General features: G+C 42.0%; 3 long non-coding RNA genes across 4 annotated transcripts in view; 1 reads left to right on the top strand and 2 right to left on the bottom strand.

Annotated features, from left to right (window-relative positions):
• Positions 1-20,925, bottom strand: part of LOC149092479 (uncharacterized) — a 101,628-nt gene that overhangs the window by 18,696 nt on the left and 62,007 nt on the right. The window lies entirely within an intron of this gene.
• Positions 1-20,925, bottom strand: part of LOC108657976 (uncharacterized) — a 48,953-nt gene that overhangs the window by 13,019 nt on the left and 15,009 nt on the right. For both annotated transcript variants that reach the window (XR_016196965.1, XR_016196966.1), the window contains one exon: positions 5,671-5,787. This is a non-coding gene — a long non-coding RNA (uncharacterized LOC108657976). The remainder of the gene's footprint in view (positions 1-5,670; positions 5,788-20,925) is intronic.
• LOC149092480 (uncharacterized) lies at positions 487-15,328 on the top strand. Its single transcript, XR_016196982.1, has 2 exons — positions 487-569; positions 14,766-15,328. It is a non-coding gene; the product is annotated as an uncharacterized LOC149092480 (long non-coding RNA).

A 20,925-nucleotide genomic window follows, 5' to 3' on the forward strand; every position in this document is an offset into this window, starting at 1 on the left:
CGTTGGTGCCAGCTGATGATCCTGATTGCCTCTTTAGTCGTCGCAAAGATTCCCACTGGATGTCCTTTCCGTTCCCACGATGTCCTGGAAATCCTGATTTTCCACTCGCGTTGACTTTCACTTTTCACTGTATTACTTTCACTCTATATCGCGTCTGTCCACTTTTGATAATCACTTTTCTTTTTGCTCCCCGTATGGAGCAGCCGGCGGCCTTCTATAGCCCAGCCACAGGCTCTGCTTCGGGTGGTAACGGGGCCTGTTCGGCTCTGGAGCGGGGCCTTTCTGTCGCTCATGCCCCTAAAAACAGTAAAGTGGCGTGATCTGCGGGGCAGCCTCCCATTGGCCGAAGTGAAATATCGACTCAGCTAGTCGCGCTGATCAAGAAATATATATACTTTATGGGGTCTGCGATGATTCCTTCTGTCATTCCACCCGGATTTCCCATTTTCAATGGGTTAAGGGTATAAAAATATAATTATAAACTATAAATATATAATACTAGCTGGCCCGGCAAACGTTGCATTGCCCTATCCATTGTTTCTAGGTAAAAAATTGTTGAAAGCTATGTTGTTCAGGTTGGGATACACTCTGATAAATTTAATAATCGGATTTTCATTCAAGCACCTTGTGGTAAACGACATTGTTTGTTTTTTGGTCAGGTGCAAGAACAAATAATGCGGATGGTTTGCCAACACGTGAGCATGCCACGTACAATTGACCATGAGAAAAACACGCATTTTCTAGATTGAGGCTACAAATAGTCAAGGATTGGCCCAGTGATTTTTTTATCGTCATGGCGAAGGCAAGACGAATCGGGAAATTAATTCGTTTAAACTAGGGATAAGAACTTCCTCATCTTAAACTTTTCCTTTGAGTATCGACGCGTGAATCACATTGCTCATCAGTTTTCTTATCACCAAACGCGTTCCATTGCACAGTTTTGGTTGGTTAAAATTTCTAAGCATGATAACTACCGAGCCAACCTTCAGTTGTAAATTGTGCGGTGGTAAATCAGGCACATCCAAGGAGTTCAAAAATTCAGTTGGATAATTAGTGGCTTCTTCTTCGCTTGTTACACAGTCGATAGATTTGAATGAATACAGAGTACCAACGATTTTATTTTGAATTATAAAGTTAAGGTCATCCACATCTTTTTTTTTTTAGCCGCCAAAATTGCTTGCTCACTTAACCATTTAGTATTTTTGTGGAGAGCAATGATATTCGGAAATACTTTGTTGATAAGCTCATCTTTTAATGAGACGAAATTGCAAAAATTGTGAGGAAATGAAATCAAGCCACTCGATTCGTCAACAGGAATACGGCCATTATCGATATTCAGCAATTGCTTCGAGAAATCATCAGCAGATAGATCGTTCAACAATGCAACTCTCATATTTACAGACAGTTGAAGTTATATATGGCTACATATCGCCACAGATTTGATGCTTTGAGGCAAGCGTTTATTTCGTCGGCATCAGTAGATCTTGGAATTACTGGTAGTTATCACCAGATAATAAAATCCTTGAACCATTTCTTATTGCCGTTTCACGGGCTGCCTCTCTTTGAGAAGCACGAATTAAGGCCCTTCTTTGCTGGGTACTATCGCGGCGCCTTTCTCGGGAGATTTTTCGTTCTTCGTCAGAAAATTGACTCGCGATATTCCGTTGCCTAATTGCATCATGGGTCCGCCGGGGAAGATTAGATCTTCTAGGACGCGGCATATTTATTAATAGTAATACAGAATATGCCCTCGCACAAAGCCACATAAAGCATTCAAGGAATATATATATATATATAATTTACACAAATTTATGTTTGAGACAAACAAATAACTGAACTTTCGAGATATATAGCTTCTGTATGCACGCGTATTATTTTTATCAAATGTGCTTTTTTATGAATAGTCAGGTTCGCCTGAGGCTGTGCCGTAGACTGACTGACTACATTTGTTTATTTACTTCTATACTATTGTATAATATGAGAGCAGGACCGAAAACTGTCACTGTTATCAAGCCTTCTGAGTATCAATGGAAATTTGAATCCTTAGGGAAAAAAACGCGTTTTTCAAGTATTCGTCAAATTTGTTCAGTATTTTTAAGATCTACTATCCTACTCGTAGCGGAGACAAATCCAACAAATCAAAAACCATGAAAATTGGTCCAGCAGATCTCGAGTTATAATTTTAGGAACACTTTTCACAACTCTCTTTTATATATGTATATATATATATATATATAAGATGCATATATTTTTCGAGTAAACAAAAATAGTTTTGTTGTAATACTAGATTCCATCTATACAAAGAATTTTGAAAGTATGGAACACAAATATAAGAACGTTAACCCAATTCAGTTGAAAAAAAAAATCAAGACACCACAAAGTTTAGGGTTGAGAGTCGTATTTCTAAGGATTCGGGACGAAATAAAAAATTTAGGAATGGGGCCACTTTTACATTGATTTCTTTGCCAATGCGCAAGTGTTAAATTTTTTAGCTAGGTCAAAACTATGATGCTTAGCTCAGTTTCAGCTTTTTAAAAGTATTTTTTATTTATTTAATTAAAAACATAAAACTAGTAATCTAATATTCTACTCACTCTACATTTTTGTAGGCACACATACATACACACGAACGTATTAGAACGCGCTCTGCTAACTGCGCAGTAAGCAGCGACGATATTTTGAGAATTTATTTGTTGAATAATTTAATTTCTAGACGTACGATCTTAATGAAACTTTCAGAACGCAATCATTAAATCTATGTATATACCGAAGCACAAGTCTCTAGTATTTCAAATACGCCATTTACAAATATGAGTGTGAGGGGATAAATATAGGGGTGGGGGGTAAGTTTTATAAAAATCGAAATTGTATAAAATGCATTATAATATATATTTTACATTTGAAGATTCTAGCTTTAATGATGTGATTTTCGATAAGGATTCCCATTGAAAATGGGAAAATGTATGTATGTGTGCCTAAAAAAGGTGCAGAGTGATTGAAATATCAGACTGGAGGGTTCAGGGTATCTCCTAGTCGAGCAGTCTCGACTAGAGTCTTCTTACTTGTTTAGTGATAAATTCGATATGCACGCGATATATTCGGACGTTTTAAGAAAAATTTGAGGTCTCTAGCTCTTATATCTTCTGAGATCGACGTGTTCATACATACATACGGACAGACGAACGGGGCCAAATCGACTCAGCTCGTCGCCCTAATCAAGAATATGTGGGGTCTACCAAGCCTCATTCTGGACATACATTTCAACAAAACCATTATACCCTGATTTCCCTTCTTAATAGGTTCAGGGTATAACAACTAAGAACGTAGCAGTCAGGCGTTACCGTCTGCGGAATACTCATTTACACCCCATCAGCGATTTAGTAGTAAAGTTTTGACATAATACTGTAGAAAATTCAGTTTTTTCGATTTGCCACACCCCTACAGGGATTAAACCCTTCATTTTTGGCCAGCTCATAGAACAAGCTAACGTTAACCTAGTTACAAAATTTGGATGCTTAAAGAGGCATAACAATATTATTTGGGGAATCGATAGAGAAACTATCTAAATTTGAAGCTTCTAGTGCTTATACCGGCTTTTGCTGGTTTGCCACGCCTTCTGTGGGCAGACATATATCCAGCATAGCTTTTACGTCTTGGGAGGTCAGCTCGAGTATATATACCAAATTTGAGGTCTCTATCATCAATAGTGTCCAAAATATATCACTATACCTTGAGGTCCAATTTTCCACGCCTCTGGTGGGCGTTGACATATAAATCTTAATCTTTATAGAATCATTACATTAGTTCACATTCAAAATTTTAACGTTCTAACTTTAAAACTCTAGGAGACATAGTTCTATCCGATTTTCCACGCCCCCGATTGGCGTAGATATATCCGCCATAGTTCGAGATCGATATTCCAAATTTTAACTTTATAGTTCATCAAATAATATGATTTCTGTTATATCGGAAAATGCATTTGCCGATTTGGTCCTTAGTGGGCGGATCGGGAAAATTTTAACATTTAATAAATCGGAGATTACACGAGTATATGTTCCAAATTTCATGATGATGACCAAGAAGTCTTAGAATTATTAGAAACTACCCAACACAAGAAGCAAGTCTCTATCATTTACATGAAGGGACGAAAAGGTAAATTATTCGGAAAATATACTGGACTTAACAGCAATTAACACCCCACCCCCTCTACGTATCGAGTCTATAAATAGTGAAATCACTCGAAAGGATCTCAATATTATTATTATTAATTAACCATGTTTCAGTGAAAGCAGTAATATCAAAACCTAAAGTGAGGAGCCGAGCAAATACGAAGTTGTGTGGGTCGTAATGTCAAAAAAAAGTGTGCAAAACACTTTACACTACGTGTCCGGTCTATGTGTTCGCTGGTTAGTGCAACCGCGCTCTATATACGGTCATTAAAAAAAAATGAAGTCTAGCTCTTATATCTTCTGAAATCGACGCATTCAAACATACGGACAGACGGACAGGGCTAAATCGACTCACTTCGTCACTCTGATCAAGAATGTATATTCTTTGTGGGGTCTGCCACGCCTCCTTCTGCCTGTTACACTTTAACACTGACCAAACAACACAAGCGCGCCTTCTCAATTCGAACCCTAAATCGGTCAATTAATTCTAAGTTGAGGTAGGCACACGCCAAAGTTCATGTCTCATGCATACACATGCACATACACACACGCACATGTAAGGGCCCACAGGCATACAAATGCTTCTACAAGTGATCTCCCATAATTGTTAGCTTCACAGCTCATGCGTACATACATTGAAATGCGAGCACTCCTCAAGATCGAGCAAATTCAAACGCTAGGGCCTAAAATTGCTACAGGAAGCAAGGCCTTCGCACGCACACAGGCAAACTAATGCTCATACATGCAGGAAGGGACTGTGTTGTGAGAGTGCACGCTCGTCTCGAAAACTTTTCATTAGGACCACCAACGCTTTCACACCCTTCTCACAAATAATAACGAAAACACAAATATTTTGTACAAGGCTGGCAAACGGTTTGAAGAGTTAGGTATACTCTTCACACAGAAGGGAAAAAACGGCAGTCGAACGCGAAAATTTTCAATTTTTGTGAGCTGCTGCTTGTGCTCACATGCATACATACATATACATATTTGAGAGAGCAGAGAGTAGAGAGAGCGAGAGAGCAACAACAAAAATTGATCACAGAGGCAACTTTTATTCAACATTTGACTGTCTCGGTCGAGCGCATGAAGCGTGTATTTTCGTAGCTTGAACCTAAAAGTGAAGAGCCGAGCAAATACGAAATCGATAGGCCCTAGGAGGCAGATTTTTCGGTGTTGATAAACTTTGTACTACATGTCTATAGCCTATGTGTTGTTTGGTCAGTGCTTTAACAAAACCATTATACCCTGATTTCCCATTTTGAATGGGTTCAGAGGGTATAACAATTCAGAGAGGATACTGTATTTAACAGCAATTAACACCCCACCCGCTCTGCGCATTGTAAATTATTAAGCACAAGGTGAGGGAGGCGCAAGCGAATTAGGTGACGATGTTAGCACGGAAGGAGGAGAAGGGCTCACAAATAAATATACTTATTCATTTAATAATAACTGATTTTTAAATCATTATAATTATTTAGATGCAAAACAAAATACTCACGCAATTGTTGGCATTATCATCCACCATGTTTTCTGCCTTTTTTTATAAATTCGTAATTTGGCTGTCAGATATGGAATTGGAGCGCTTAAATTATATACCGAGTATGAACTTGTATCGCTGTGAATTTAATAGGGTTTTTATTAATACATATGAAAATATATACATGTTTTGCTGTTAAGCAAGTATAATCATATTGGTTTTTGACAAAAAGATTAGCGTTTTTATCAAATTACATTAATAATAAACATACAAACACATATGTATAATTAAATTACACATAACAATCATTGTTTTACCCTGTACCCATTGAAAATGCAGAATCATTGATTTGTTGAAATGTATATACATATGTATATAACAGGCAGAAGGAGGCGTGGCAGACCCCACAAAGTATATATGTCTATTCTTCATCAGGGCGAAGAGCTAGGTTAATTAGGCCCTGATCGTCTGTCAATATGTTAGATGGAGGGCTGCATGAGTGCTAAAAAAACGTACTCGAATAATGCTCATATTGAAATGATTGGCACCGAGGCCAAATCAGAAATTGAGTGCGCTCGTATATGATTCAGAGGCACAATATTCTATTGAACGAGAAAGAGTTGTCTCATTGAGTATATGAATTGCGTCGCTGCTGGCAGAGAAAAAAAATTAAGGAAAAAACGAAGGGCAATGTAATCGTGTGTGTGCAGGCCGGACGGCCGACCAACGGCAATATGCCGTTACAATTTCGTAGCGAATACATATTCTTTATGCGTAGCAACGCTTTCATACCCTTCCCACAAATAACGAGCCAACTAAATCCAAGAGCTAGAGGCTAGGTCCGTGTATATTCCGCGGATGTCGATTTTATGTCCAAAAATCGATAACTCATCCCTTTGTTTTTTTTTTATCGATTAAAAACCTTATCGAAAATCAGTTAAAAAATTATATCTCCTTAAAAGCACTGACCCAACAACACATAGACTAGACATGTAGAGCAATGTTTCTCCACGCCGCAAAATCTGTCTAGCAGGGCCCGGCCAACGCTAACATTTTGTTTGCATGAATGTCGCAAACGATTTTAAGATTTCGGTATACTCTGCACTCAAAAGAAAAGAGCTGGGACCGTAGCGAAGAAATTTCAATTTTTGTGCGCTGCTGAGCTTCATGATTTGAGAGCCCACAAGAGAGAGAGAGAGAGAGAGAGAGAGAGAGAGGAGAGGGAGAGGAAGACAAAAAACGAAAAGCGCATACATGACCATTTCGTTTGCGTGCTTAGAGCGCACTGATTTCGTCGTGCTGTCTTTCATTACCCGAGCCAGCCAATACCAAGCCGAGCGAATACGAAGTTGGCTCTACATGTCTAGTCTATGTGTTGTTTGGTCAGTGTTAAAAGCTAGAGTCTCAAAATTTTAAATACATATATGTCGGAGATATCGGAATAGTAAAAATCCATCACCGGACGCTTTCTGGTCCTCGACATGTTCGCTCGCTCGATTTCTTCTCGAAAGTGCCATAACTTCGATTTACTATCTCACTGCTGTTCTAAGTGAGTAAACACACATACTCGCTCTAACTTACTGTCGGGCCCAGACTGCATCAAACAGAGACGTCTGCCAGGTTAGGATAACGGATCGGGGAAGAAACGAATGGAATTGAAATAACGGCAGTCGCATAGTCACACATACAACCTTAAGCGTTATTGCTAAGTACATTTTATTCTTTCCTCATTACGCTCTTAATCTTGAAATATAGTGATGACACGATGCTTATAATAGTGTTAACACGATATTCATAATATTGTGAAGACACGACACGGCCATTCTGACGTTGACACGTCCTCGTGTGTTACAAACCAAAAACTAATAGTGTCTGATATCTCACATGTTAGCTCCATTAACATGTCACTGACGTCTCTTTCAACGCCTTCATTGATGTCTCTTTCAACGCCGTCTCAGCACATTTCCACTTAATGGAATCCTCTCCACCGGCATACGTCTTAACAGCTCGTGCTAATACTTATCAATTCACTTGTTGACTAAAGACTTCGAAACATATCGGTCTCCATCGAGAACTTCTGTCACTAAGAACGGACCATTAAATTTTGAATCTAATTTGGTTTGGTGTGTTTTCTCATTCTTGAGCAGTGCATAATCGCCAATCTTAAATCTTACAATTTAGACTTATATTTGCCGAATCGATCTTTCTCATAAAGAGCGTACTGTTCAATATTTTCTATATGAACCTTTCTTATATTACTTACATCTGTCTTATCTTTATTTTCACAGATATGCAACATATTTAAAGTTTTACTTCTTTTCCGATTAGTAATTCTGATGGGCTAGCTTTTGTAGTTCTATTTGTTGTATAATTTATAGCCAATTGAATTTCACCTAAAGAGTTAGCATATGTTTTCAGTATACTCATAACGCGTTCAACTTAGCCATTTGCTCGCTCCTCTTACTATTAAATGTAAGTCAATTTTTTGCATTGTACAAAATTTGCCAAATTCAGTGCCTGTAAAACAGCTGATCTGAAACTATTCTTTTTGAAATAATATTGACTGTGTGATATATTATGTAAGTAAACGAATTTAGTGAAGGCATCAACTTGAACTATTATATATTCCTTTTGGTCACTTTTTCCCCATAATTTAACAGTGATGTCAATGTGAACCGTGTGCCATGGAATATCTACCTTTGGTATGGGACGGGCGCTACTCCTGTTTTTCCAATTCTTTGTATTTTCCGATGAAGAATTTTTCATCGAAACTCATAAGTCTTCGCTATGCTTTCCTCAAGCTCATCATTTTTAAGTTTCGTAATTATCAAAGAAATCTCTGGATCTCTCTGTTGCTCCGCCTAAAGTCATTAATTTGAAATCTCAACTAGCTGTACCCGCTTGATAGGCACTTGAGTACTCATTTTATTGGGTAAAAGAGGTCTAGAAAATAAGTCTACATGCGCCATTCTACTACCAGGCCTATATTGTATGTCAAAGTTGAAGAATTGCGTAAAAGCCCACCAACGATGAACTCTTGGCGTCAGATCAGCCTTTGAACGTGAAGCTTTCAACGAATTACAGTCTGTATAAACTACGAAATGTTTGTCAGTAAGTATTGGCGAAAGTGCTTCATTGAGTTGTAAAGGGATAAAGTTTCCAATTCGAACGAATGATATAGAGGCTCAAGAAGTTCGTCATCAATCCTATGCAGCATCAGTATACAGTTCGTTCCTGTCATCAGTATACAGTTCGATCGGATAATCCAGATTAAATAAAAACAGGTTCATCTGTCAATGCTGTGAAAATTTTTTGAAGAATTTCTTCATGCTCTAATTTCCATTCAGATACTGTCAACGTTTCTTGCGGGGATTTTTGCGAATTTCACCCTCTCTGACTTCAAAGCTCAGATATTCAACGCTAGATTTAAAAAACGAGCACTTAGCAACGTTAAAATAAAATGCAGCCTCAGACAATAAAATGCGTCGTCTATCGCTTCAGCAACTATCATTATGTAATCCATGTAAACGATTACGTATGAATAGGCAAGCTCTCCCATAGCTTTCATCACTGCTCGTTGAAACACTGACGGGTCATTTTTTTAACCCGAAGAGCATATCCAAGAACTCATATTGCCCATCTGAAATGACGAACGCTGTGCGATTTATTGAATTTGGGTGGATAGGACAAGAAAAATAGCTTAAGCGCTATTCCGAATCACATTTTATCCTTTCTTCTTTACGCTCTTATTCTTGAAATATAGTGATGACACAATTCTTATAATAGTGACAACACGATATTCATAATATAGTGAAGACACGACATATATATATATGGGTTTCATACATATTTTTTTGTCTATTTAAGATTTTGAAATATCTTGCTTGGTTCAAAAATTATGATTTTTGCAACGCAAAACAAGTAAGAACGCTCTAGTCGAGACTGCTCGACTAGGAGATACCCTGAACCCTCCAAGCTGATCTTCTTATCATTTTGCACTTCTCATATGCACGCACACATACATACATATGCATCCAACCTCACGCGCTCGCGCTCTGCTAACTGCGCAGTAAGCAGCGACTGCGCTTGGGCTGCGCTGCAGTGTGGGCAATAGTATGAGAATTTATTTGACGAATAACTTTTTTTGTAGACATGCAATCTTAATGAAATTTTCAGAGCGTAATTACATGGTCAAAATGTGTGTACATTCCAAAGCAGAAGTAGTACTTGAAATACGTTTTTTACAAATTGGGGGCGAAGGGGGCGTGGTATGCAAAATCTGTTGATTACAAAATGTTTGTATTAATCATATGTATATACACAGTAAATCTGAAGTCTCCAATAGTATTCCAATGAGGCTCAAAAAACAAAATCACTTTTTTGATTATTCTCGATAAAAAAATCAGAACGCAATCATAATGTATAAATTGTGTATGTGTATACCGAAACACAAGTCTCTAGTATTTGGGGGGTAAATTTTAACAAAAACCAAAATTGTATAAAATGCGTCTTAATATATATTTAAAATTTTTAATTGATTTTCGTTAAAGTTTTTTATCGATAAAAAATATCGGATTGAGCTATCGTTTTTTAGTGATAAACTAGATATGCGCGCGCTATAGACGGACATTTTAAAAGAAATTTGAAGTCTCGCTCACATACCTTCTGAGATCGACGCGTTCATACATACGGACGGACGGACAGGGCCAATTCGACTCAGCTCGTCGCCCTGAATAATATATACTTTGTGGGGTCTGCCACGCCTCCTTCTGCCTGTTACATACTTTTTCACAAAAACATTATACCTTGATTTCCCATTTTCAATGGGTTCAGGGTATAAAAAGTATACGCTTGGGTAATGGAAAACGGAATGAAACTTCACCTCATTACTTTCTGCATTACAAAATTCAATAATATTATGCACCCGGTAGAAAAAGCGGCCATTCCTTAAAAAGTAAAGTAAGCCTTTCTGATTTTCACAAGCGAGGTGGCGTTGTGACTAGCAGCGCGGCCCTCGATCGAGAAGACTCGGGCTCGAACCCAGGGCGAGGAATCGATGTTTATTTTTACAATGGTTATAAAGTTAATTAAATGAGTTTTCTATCATACTTAATGTGCGATTTTATTAGTTTGGTTCAGGGTAGTATCTAGTCATGCACTCTCGACTAGAGTTTTCTTACTTAGAGCTAAGTCTTTGTGTTGTCCTCTGTGTCAAAAGTACATCTATAGTTTTGCTCCGGTGTAGATTACCTTAAGGAATTTTTAACATTTTGCTGTAGTTTGTCGTGTGCTTGGGCATTTCTGCGATCCCGGCATATGATCAACAGAAGTGCGCCCTGCTTCGGTGGTTTTTTGCAGTCTTTCATATTGTAGCCTGCTTCCCGCATTTAATGGTTCTATGCAGTAGGTCTGCAGGTGACCGACCCCGAAGCTACAGGAGAATTGAAATTAACGACGAGCATGTGCTACAGGAAATTTGTAGCTTGGCTGATGGTGGAACTTTTGTTCATTAGGTGTCATGTCCAAAACTGGGGTTGAACCTATAGACTTGTATTGGTTGACGTGGAATGTTATTTTGTGTTATTGGAGGAGGTCGGAATGATTGCAGACGACCATTCTGGTTGGCTTGAGAGGCGACATATTTTTTATTCTCTAGTTTGAGTGGAAGGCTTGTGGCAAATCGGTGGGTTTTTTGATTTCTAGAAGTCGATATATACTTTGGTCACAGTCATAAAACCCACATTATTAGGAATAAGTGGCAAATATTTGTAGACGACTGAATGAAATTTTGCAACAGATTGATTACCTTGGGTCAGTCCGGTAGTCTGATATTTTAGTGTTGTTATATCCCACTTATCAGCATAATGTATGGTCAAGCATTTAGTAATAGAATTCCAATCAAGTGATACGTTGTAGGATTCTAATGCTGTATCTGCTAATCCAGGTATTTTATTTCTTATTGTATGAGGGATGCATATATAAGTTAAGCTCTCCCACACTAGAGCACTAATAATTGGGGACGCTGTGGTGGGTTCTTGTGAATATAAACAACTTTGTGTTCAATGAAATAATATATTTGATATAATTTAGTAACAAAAGAAACTCTCTCTAGTACGAATATAAACTGCCACAAATAAGTTCTAATGATTGGGTTCTCCCCTTAAATGTCTGACTGGACTCTCCAGCCTCCTTAGATTGTCGATAGTCTTAACATAAATCTAGGGTTGCTTTCCTATCCTGCATTATTCTGCCAACGGTCTTCTTCCAGGACTTGCTGGATTTTCGTTAAATTCTCTTAAACCTTTGACTAGTTGTGTTCGTTGGTCTATATTCATTTGGGAGTTAATAGGCGGTGCTGGTCGTGATGATGACGCATCATTGGACAGCAATGATGATGATTGGTTACTTGGGCTTTGCCATGATTAATTATAATTTCTCTTATCTATTTCTAAATATATTTGATTACTGATTTTTATTAAATTTTTTTGTTATACCCTGAACCATTTGAAAATGTTAAAAGTATGTAACAGGCATAAGGAAGCATTGCAGACCCCGCAATGTGTATATATTCTTTATCATCTTCATCAGGGCGACGAGCTGAGTCAGTTCAGCCCGGTCCGTCTGACTGTCCGTCCGTCCGTATGAAAGCGTCAATCTCGGAAGATATAAGAGCTAGACACTTGAAATTTTTTTCCTAGGTCCGTGTACATATCGAGCCTTCCTCCAAAAATCGATAACTATTGCCGATATTTTAAACACCTTATCGAAAGCTAGTTATTTAAATATATCTCTAACACCTTTAGCCCTAAATTTTTTCCAAATTTTAAATGTACACTTATGTGCTTTTCAAATAATTTACCCCCACCCCTATATCCACCCCCTCACTGTAAAAGGCGTATTTCAAATACTGCTTTGGCAAATCCATGCCAATCGATATTATAATCATAATCTAATCGTATGTGAGCACTTCACAAGATCAACCAAATGCAAATGCTGGGATTTAAAATTGCTACTAGCAGCAAGAGCTTCGCACACAGGCATACAAATGCTCATAGTACATGTAGCAAGGGAGAGTGTGTGCGTGCAGGCTCGTCGCGAAAGCATTTTCACTATGAGCACCAACGCTTTCATACCCTTTCCACAAATAAAATCGAAAGCACATATACATATTTTGCACGAGCTTGGCAAACGGTTTGATGAGTTCGGTATACTCTTCACACAGAAGGGAAGGCATGGGTTCTTGCTGCGAAGAAATTTCAATTTTCGTGAGCTGGCAGCTCAGAGCTGCTGCTTGTGCTCACATGCATACACACATATACACATTTGAGAGAGCAGAGAGCATCGAGAGAGAGAGAGCAAGGGAAACATTTAGCATAGAGGGATCTTTCGTTTAACAATCGACCATCTCGGTCGAGCGCATGAAGAGAAATGAATTTGTGTTCCCGTATTTTAGTAGCACAAGCCTAAAAAGTGAGAAGCCGAGCAAATACGAACGGTCTGGGAACCAATGCTCGAAAATAAGTGTGCAAAACGCTTTGCACTACGTGTCCGGTCTATGTGTTCCCTGGTTAGTGCTAAAAGTTTCATGAAGACAGTCCATCGACAAGAAACCATCCCGGAGCGGCCACAATTATGATAGAGCTTCGCAGAATCGAGCGATGACGAGCTGTCCCAGGCTAAAAGCGAGCAAACTGCTTGTGAAGCAATGCTTTATGGCCGTCTCGCAAGCACCGTGCGCTACCCTTAGCCGAAAAACCACATATTGTAGTTGTAGTTGTAAAGTTGAGACTGCTCGATTATGAGATCCCCTGAACTCTCCAAGCAACTGATATTTCAATAATAATTCGCACACACACACACACAAACATATAACATACATACACATAGGCATACATACACACACGCGCACGCACACGCACACATAGAAACACACACACACGCACATACACAGGCGGCTGCACTTGGACTGCGCTGCAATGTGGGCAATATAATAAGAATTTATTTATTGAATAATTTAATTTATAGACGTACAGTCTTTATGAATCAATCAAGTGTATTTGAAATACGCATTTTACAAATATGAGTGTGAGGGTCCGGATATAGGGCTTGGGGGAAATTTTAACAAAAATTGAAATTGTATACAGTGCATCTTAATATACTTTTTAAATTTGGAGACTACCTTTAAAGATGTGGGAGATATAATTTTAGAACTGATTCTTCGATCAGGTTTTTATCGATAAAAAATATTGGAATGAGTTATCTGTTTTTAAAGATAAGCTCGATTTGTGCGCTATACATACGGACATCTCGATTTTATATCTATTAACACACAGACGGACAGGGCTAAATCGACTCAGCTCGTCGCCCTGATCAAAACATCTCGCGATAATTAAATAATGTCAAATTAACTTTTTTGAAAAGCAGAATTCCTGCAACCTGCCGTTTACGAATTTTTCATCAAATAAAGTCAGATCTGTCGGAAGAAAAAAATTCTTCAATTGTCTCAGTTAAAACTTCAATTTTATATTATGAGTTGCATTTTGTTAAAATTATGATTTATTATCGAAACGGGACACCGGGACATTACCTCCGAAATCTGGAATTCCCAGACAGACCAATTTTTCCCTTTTTCTATTTTCTAGTAAATAACTGTTAGTACACACCGACGAACAAGATAAACATGATCAAATATCAATCAAATAAAGAGTAAAACAGGCAAGACAGCTATAGTCGAGAATACTCAACTACGAGGACCCCTTCGCATCTTTCTTTCTCACACAAGAAACTTGAGCTGGAGAGCCATCTATGGAATCATCGGTAAAATCTTTTCTAGTTTGATTTTAATGTATTCTGTAATTTCTTAGAAATATATTTGTAGATGTATTTTTTTCCCCTACGACTTCAAGAATTACCACCTGATAACGCCTAATGCTCGAAAAAAGAGTGTGCAATGAGCTTTACACTACGTGGCCGGTCTATGTATTCTATGCCACACAACTTCGTATTTGCTCGGCTCCTCTCTTTTAGGTTCAGGCTACGAAAATATACGAAAGCACAATCATTTTGCTTCATGCGCTCGACCGAGATGGTCGATGGTTGAACAAAAGATCTGTAAGGTGGCCTTTTTGCCCACCTTACATATTGAATTATAGTCGTTAAGTTTATATTATATTTGTAGCGATTAAGTTAATGAATTGAATTGAATTGAATTGTATTTGGTTGATCTTTATAGTTGTTGAATTTGTATTATGCTCGTAGCGATTAAGTTGGATTGGATTGATTTTTGTAGCCATTAAGTTTATATCTTATAGTTGTTGTATATTTTTGGTAGATAGTAAGTTAGATAGTAAGCAGACTAAGCGTTAGTTTGTAAGACAGTTAAGTAGATACAGGTGCCATAGACAGTAAGCAAAATTCAAATTAGTGGGCGGACATGCGATCAGCAATGCAACCGTGCGGCTTGAAAGCTCGCGGTGGTGGATTGCATTGCTGGTCGCGTAGTGAAATCTGGAGAGCGGGAGGAGAAGCTTGAAAGCTGCACGCAGATTTCAGTAAGTTTTTAGCTCTCGGTTTGAGCAGTCGGAGAAGAGGAAAGATAAAAAGAAAATAGAGAACTGATAGGCAAAGGGTAGAAGGTGTAAGGTAATATATGAAATAAAATAAGAAAAGTATATAGAAACAGTTGCGCATTTATTTGTTAGTTAGTATGCTAACAATAATTCACTAACAATTATAACAATACTAACAGGTAGTTAGAACGAGGTCAAACCCCGTTCGCCAGAAGGTTAAAACTCTGGCATGCAAAAATCGCGTGGTCTGGAGCGAACGCCGGCGACAACGCTGGGCGTTCCTCGATCCGCGGTCTACCAATCGTAGTAGCCCCACTAATACCCCGCAATACGCCTTTGCAACCCCGACCCCAGCAATCTAGAGTGCGCTTGATCGCGCCACTCAATCGCTGCAGCCTTCCCACGTGCGAACGTGTAGGCGTGGTCGGCGAGTTCAGGGTGCGTGGCCGTTTGATACATAATGACTGCCCCACCCTCTCCTATTTCTCTAACCACGTAAAGTCCCGTATCTACTTACAAATTTCTTGTGAGTTATGGCCCTGGGCAGACTGAGACTCTGACCCCGGCTGGAAAATAATGTAACCTTACAAGTGGCGCCCGAGCAGGGACCCGGGGCTAGAGAGAGTGTGGTATACGGGCGGCGTAAAAACCCGCCGGCATACCCAAATAGAGGTGACGGGCAATAGAGGCGATTGTGTAGTTATTTGGCGGTTAATTTGAATATAGGCAGTGTGCGTATAAAAGCAGCAAAAGGCAAGAACATTCATGAAAAAGTGCGAGAATTAAAAAGTGAAGAAACCCTACGACGGCCGCGGGGTCGGGGGGTCAGAAATTTCGGGAAGCGTCGAGCGAAAAACGGGACTAGAAAACCGTTGCGGCGCCGAAAAGTACAGTGCGTGCGAAAATATTATGCAGAAGCGTAAAACCGAAAACGCATGTGCATAAGCATGTGCACGCGCGGGGGCAGCGTAGCGAACGTCGCCGAAATGCAGCAACGAGAAGTGGTAAGAGCAGAGTGTGTATATATGTATGCACACATCAAAAGTAAGTAACAAAAGACAAAAAAAAAAAAAAAAGCGGTCAGAGTGAACGAAATTAAAGATCAAGCAGATCATTGATGCCGCTGCATCAAGGAGCTATGCGTCAGGCTGGATACAGCCCGGCCCAAGAATTAAATAGGGCCTACGAGAACGCATCCCCGGAATACAGATTATATGTACGGAGGCACGATTTTTCATCTCTAACACAGCTGACCCAGATGGCCGCGGAGTTCGAGAACGTGAGGAGTCAACAAAGAGAACAAGGAAGGAAGGCTACGGTGGAGACCATCTGGCCCAAGCCAGTGGAGGTGCGGCAGAATAATCCCTTTCGCGCAAAGTCATCTGATCCCCGATCTGGAGGACAAGCCGAGGGGCAGAGGGAGACGCCTGCGACGACACCTTCGCCGGAGGCAACTAGCCGGATGATGGCCCAGGACGTTGGACCTAGGCCAAGCCGAGTTTGTTATCGATGTGCACAACCCGGACATTTCACGCGGGAGTGTCATAACGCACAGGTGTTGTTTTGTCGACACTGTGGTCAGCGAGGCCGGACTGCGAGGGAGTGCTGCGAACGAGACAGCTCGGGAAACGGCCAGGGGCGCCCTATAAGAGAGCGGAGCGGCGCCAATTGAACACGGGAGATGAGGATAGGAACCCACACCGAGTAAAAGAGTGGAAGATCATCGCGATGATGGTCGGGGGTCAAAGAATGACCGCCTCGATCGACACCGGGGCCACGCGCAGTTTTGTCAGTGAAGGCTGCCGCGCCGACGGACGATAGGAGGCGAGCGTTGCCAGGTTGAGTCGCGGATCAGGTTGGCCGATGGATCAGCACTGGACGTGACGGAGATGGTGAGGACAGATGTGAGCCTGGCAGGAAAAACGGCAGTAAATTTGCTGATAATGCCGACCATGCTGGACCATGTCATCCTGGGCATTGACTTCCTATGCGCCATCGGCACTACGGTGCGTTGCGGCAACGCGGAGCTCGAGATGAGGATGGTGGACGACGTGGGAGAAGGAGCATCGCCGTCAAGTGAACAACGAGTGGAGAAAGGCAACAGCAGTCTTGGAAAGCAACGCCATCTCGTTGAGGGAGTGAAGGAGTTGGGCTCGGAGGCGTTGCACGCCAAAAGAGGGCCTAAAGGCGGTAATCGCAGTGTCGACGATCGGCGTCCAGCAAGCGTCGAGCCAAGGCACACCGCCCGACGAGAACAGAGACAAGAGGAAAAGAATAGAAAAGGGAACGCCGGAGGAGAGACTTAGAGGGAGTCTCCCAGCGACAAGGAGAGATAAAAAGGAAAGAAAGAAGCGAGATGATGGAGGACAAAAGGGGAGCTGGGCCTCCCGCGAGAGCTGTGAAGAGGAGCGAGGACTTGAGGAGCGGACCCGAGGAGCGGTCGCCGGAGTTTAAATCAGTCGAGTTGGAAAAGGAAGGTGAGCCCGAGGGCGGCCCAATGACAAGAGAAATAGCAGAGAGCGAATACGGAGGACATGAACGATCCGCGCCCAATAGCAAGGAGTGCCCGGACTAGTTAGAGAAAGAATTGCAAGAATTCCTTGAGGCAGAGTTGGCATTGTTCGAGAACCTCAGAGGCGTGACGCACATCGCTGAGCATAGCATCCGGATGAAGGACGACAAGCCTTTGAAGCAAAGGTACTACCCTAAAAATCGGCTATGCAAAAGGTGATCGACGAACAGGTGGACGAGCTGCTTCAAGCTGGAGCGATTGAACCGTCGAAGAGCCCACACAGCGCACCCATAGTCTTGGTCAAGAAAAAGACTGGGGATTGGCGCATGTGCGTAGATTATCGACAGCTCAACGCTCACTCAGTCCCGGATGCGTACCCTGTTCCGCGGACTCTTCACACTTTGGAGAAGTTACGACACGCACGATTCATATCCACGCTGGATCTAAAGAGCGGTTACTGGCAGATCCCAATGGCGGCGGATAGCAGGGAGTACACTGCGTTCACCGTGCCAGGCAGAGGATTGTTCCAATGGCAAAGGATGCCATTCGGTCTGCATTCGGCGGGGGCGACATTCCAGAGGGCATTGGATACGGTCATCGGGCCCGTGGTCATCGTGGAGCCTCACGCGTTTGCGTATCTAGACGACATAGTGGTCATCGGAGCGACGAAGGAGCAACACGTGGCCAACCTGAAGGAAGTTTTCCGGCGGTTGCGAAAGGCCAATCTCAGACTCAACAGAAAGAAATGTAGCTTCTTTCGGGAGAAGTTGGCGTACCTTGGCCACGTGATAAGCGGAGAGGGGATTTGCACTGATCCCGCGAAGGTCGAGGCGATCCAGAGCCTCCCATCACCTTCGAATCTCAAGGAGCTGCGGCAGTGCCTAGGAATGGCATCGTGGTATCGACGCTTTGTACCAAACTTCGCGTCACTGGTACAACCGATGACGAAGCTGCTAAAGAAGGGCCAGAAGTGGATCTGGAGCGAGGAGCAGGAGGAGGCGTTGCAGAAACTCAAGGAGAGTTTGACAACCGCGCCTATTCTGGCCTATCCCGAGCTCTCGGCCAAATTCGTGCTGCCCCTCAAGTTGCTCTGCGTCCCTAGCAGTTTGAGGGGCAGAGTGATGAGGGAATGTCACGACGCTCTCACGGCCGGACATCAAGGTGTGAGGAAAACGGCAGCACGACTTGCACAAAGGTATTATTGGCCGGGCATGTTTCGAGATGCCGCCAAGTACGTGAGGTGTTGCGAAACGTACCAAAGATTCAAATGCGTGCAACAAAAGCCGGCCGGGCATATGCTCACCAGGCAGGTGGCGGAGCCAATGGCGGTCTTATGCGCAGACTTCGTGGGACCTTTGTCTCGTTCCAAGCGGGGAACACAATGTTGTTGGTGTTCCACGACGCTTTCGCTAAATGGGTGGAGCTGGTGCCGTTGAGGAGAGCTACTACCGCCCTACTACAACTGGCGTTCCGGGAACGTATGCTCGGCAGGTTTGGAGTACCCAGGACCTTCGTTTGCGACGACGGTGTACAATTTGCAAGCAGAAGTTTCAAGGCGTTCATGGAATCCCTGGGAGTGACACTCCAGTACACAGCGCCTTATTCACCACAGGAGAACCCGACGGAGAGAACGAATCGCACGGTGAAGACTATGATAGCCCAATGTATCGAAGGCCACCAGAGCTCGTGGGACGAGCTGTTGCCGGAGATAACGCTGGCGGTCAATTCGAGCGTGGCCGACTCCACGGGCTTCACTCCAGCGTTTCTGATGTTAGGGCGGGAACCACGCCTACCCGCCGCTTTGTACGAGGAAGTCACTCCCGGTTCGGCGACTAGAGAGACCCAGCCCGAGGCCAAAGGAGTCAAAATGAAGGAAATTTTTGACATAGTGCGTAGTAACTTGCAGCGAGCATCAAAGGATCAAGGCAGGCACTACAACTTGAGACGGCGTGACTGGAGACCAGCGTTGGGTTCGGCGGTGCTGTTACGACAACATCAACTGTCGAACGCGGTGGAAGGGTTCGCGGCGAAACTGGCGCCCAAATTCGACGGGCCCTACAAGGTCGTTAAGTTCCTGTCCCCCAACGTGGTGCGCCTGACGAAGGAGGGCGAACGCAAGAGGAGGGTGGCCAATATTGCGCAGTTGAAGCCATTCCATCAAGAAGATGAAGAAAGCGACACGATCCCGGAAACCGAGACCGGGGAAGCGGGGAACGAGGAGCAAACCCCGCTGTCCCCGGCGAAGACAACCAAAGGCCTTGACAGATCTACACATCTCACCAACCACTAACTTCCCCGTGGAGCCCCTTATTAATGCTAACACCAACGGGAGGTGGAGACGCGAAGACGGCAGCACAGGAGAACCCGCTTCCGGGTCGCGACGGGGGAACGTTCCTATACGGTGACCGTCAACTCGTCGGGGGGCGTGACGGTCGCTTTGTCGAAGTATGGGGGGGTGTAAGGTGGCCTTTTTGCCCACCTTACATATTGAATTATAGTCGTTAAGTTTATATTATATTTGTAGCGATTAAGTTAATGAATTGCATTGAATTGAATTGTATTTGGTTGATCTTTATAGTTGTTGAATTTGTATTATGCTCGTAGCGATTAAGTTGGATTTGATTGATTTTTGTAGCCATTAAGTTTATATCTTATAGTTGTTGTATATTTTTGGTAGATAGAAAGTTAGATAGTAAGCAGACTAAGCGTTAGTTTGTAAGACAGTTAAGTAGATACAGGTGCCATAGACAGTAAGCAAAATTCAAATTAGTGGGCGGGCACGCGATCAGCAATGCAACCGTGCGGCTTGAAAGCTCGCGGTGGTGGATTGCATTGCTGGTCGCGTAGTGAAATCTGGAGAGCGGGAGGAGAAGCTTGAAAGCTGCACGCAGATTTCAGTAAGTTTTTAGCTCTCGGTTTGAGCAGTCGGAGAAGAGGAAAGATAAAAAGAAAATAGAGAACTGATAGGCAAAGGGTAGAAGGTGTAAGGTAATATATGAAATAAAATAAGAAAAGTATATAGAAACAGTTGCGCATTTATTTGTAGTTAGTATGCTAACAATAATTCACTAACAATTATAACAATACTAACAGGTAGTTAGAACGAGGTCAAACCCCGTTCGCCAGAAGGTTAAAACTCTGGCATGCAAAAATCGCGTGGTCTGGAGCGAACGCCGGCGACAACGCTGGGCGTTC

The sequence above is a fragment of the Drosophila navojoa genome, chromosome 2 (assembly GCF_054131105.1).
Source record: "Drosophila navojoa isolate 15081-1374.11 chromosome 2, UAZ_NAV_1.0, whole genome shotgun sequence".
Classification (NCBI taxonomy): Eukaryota; Metazoa; Arthropoda; class Insecta; order Diptera; family Drosophilidae; genus Drosophila; species Drosophila navojoa.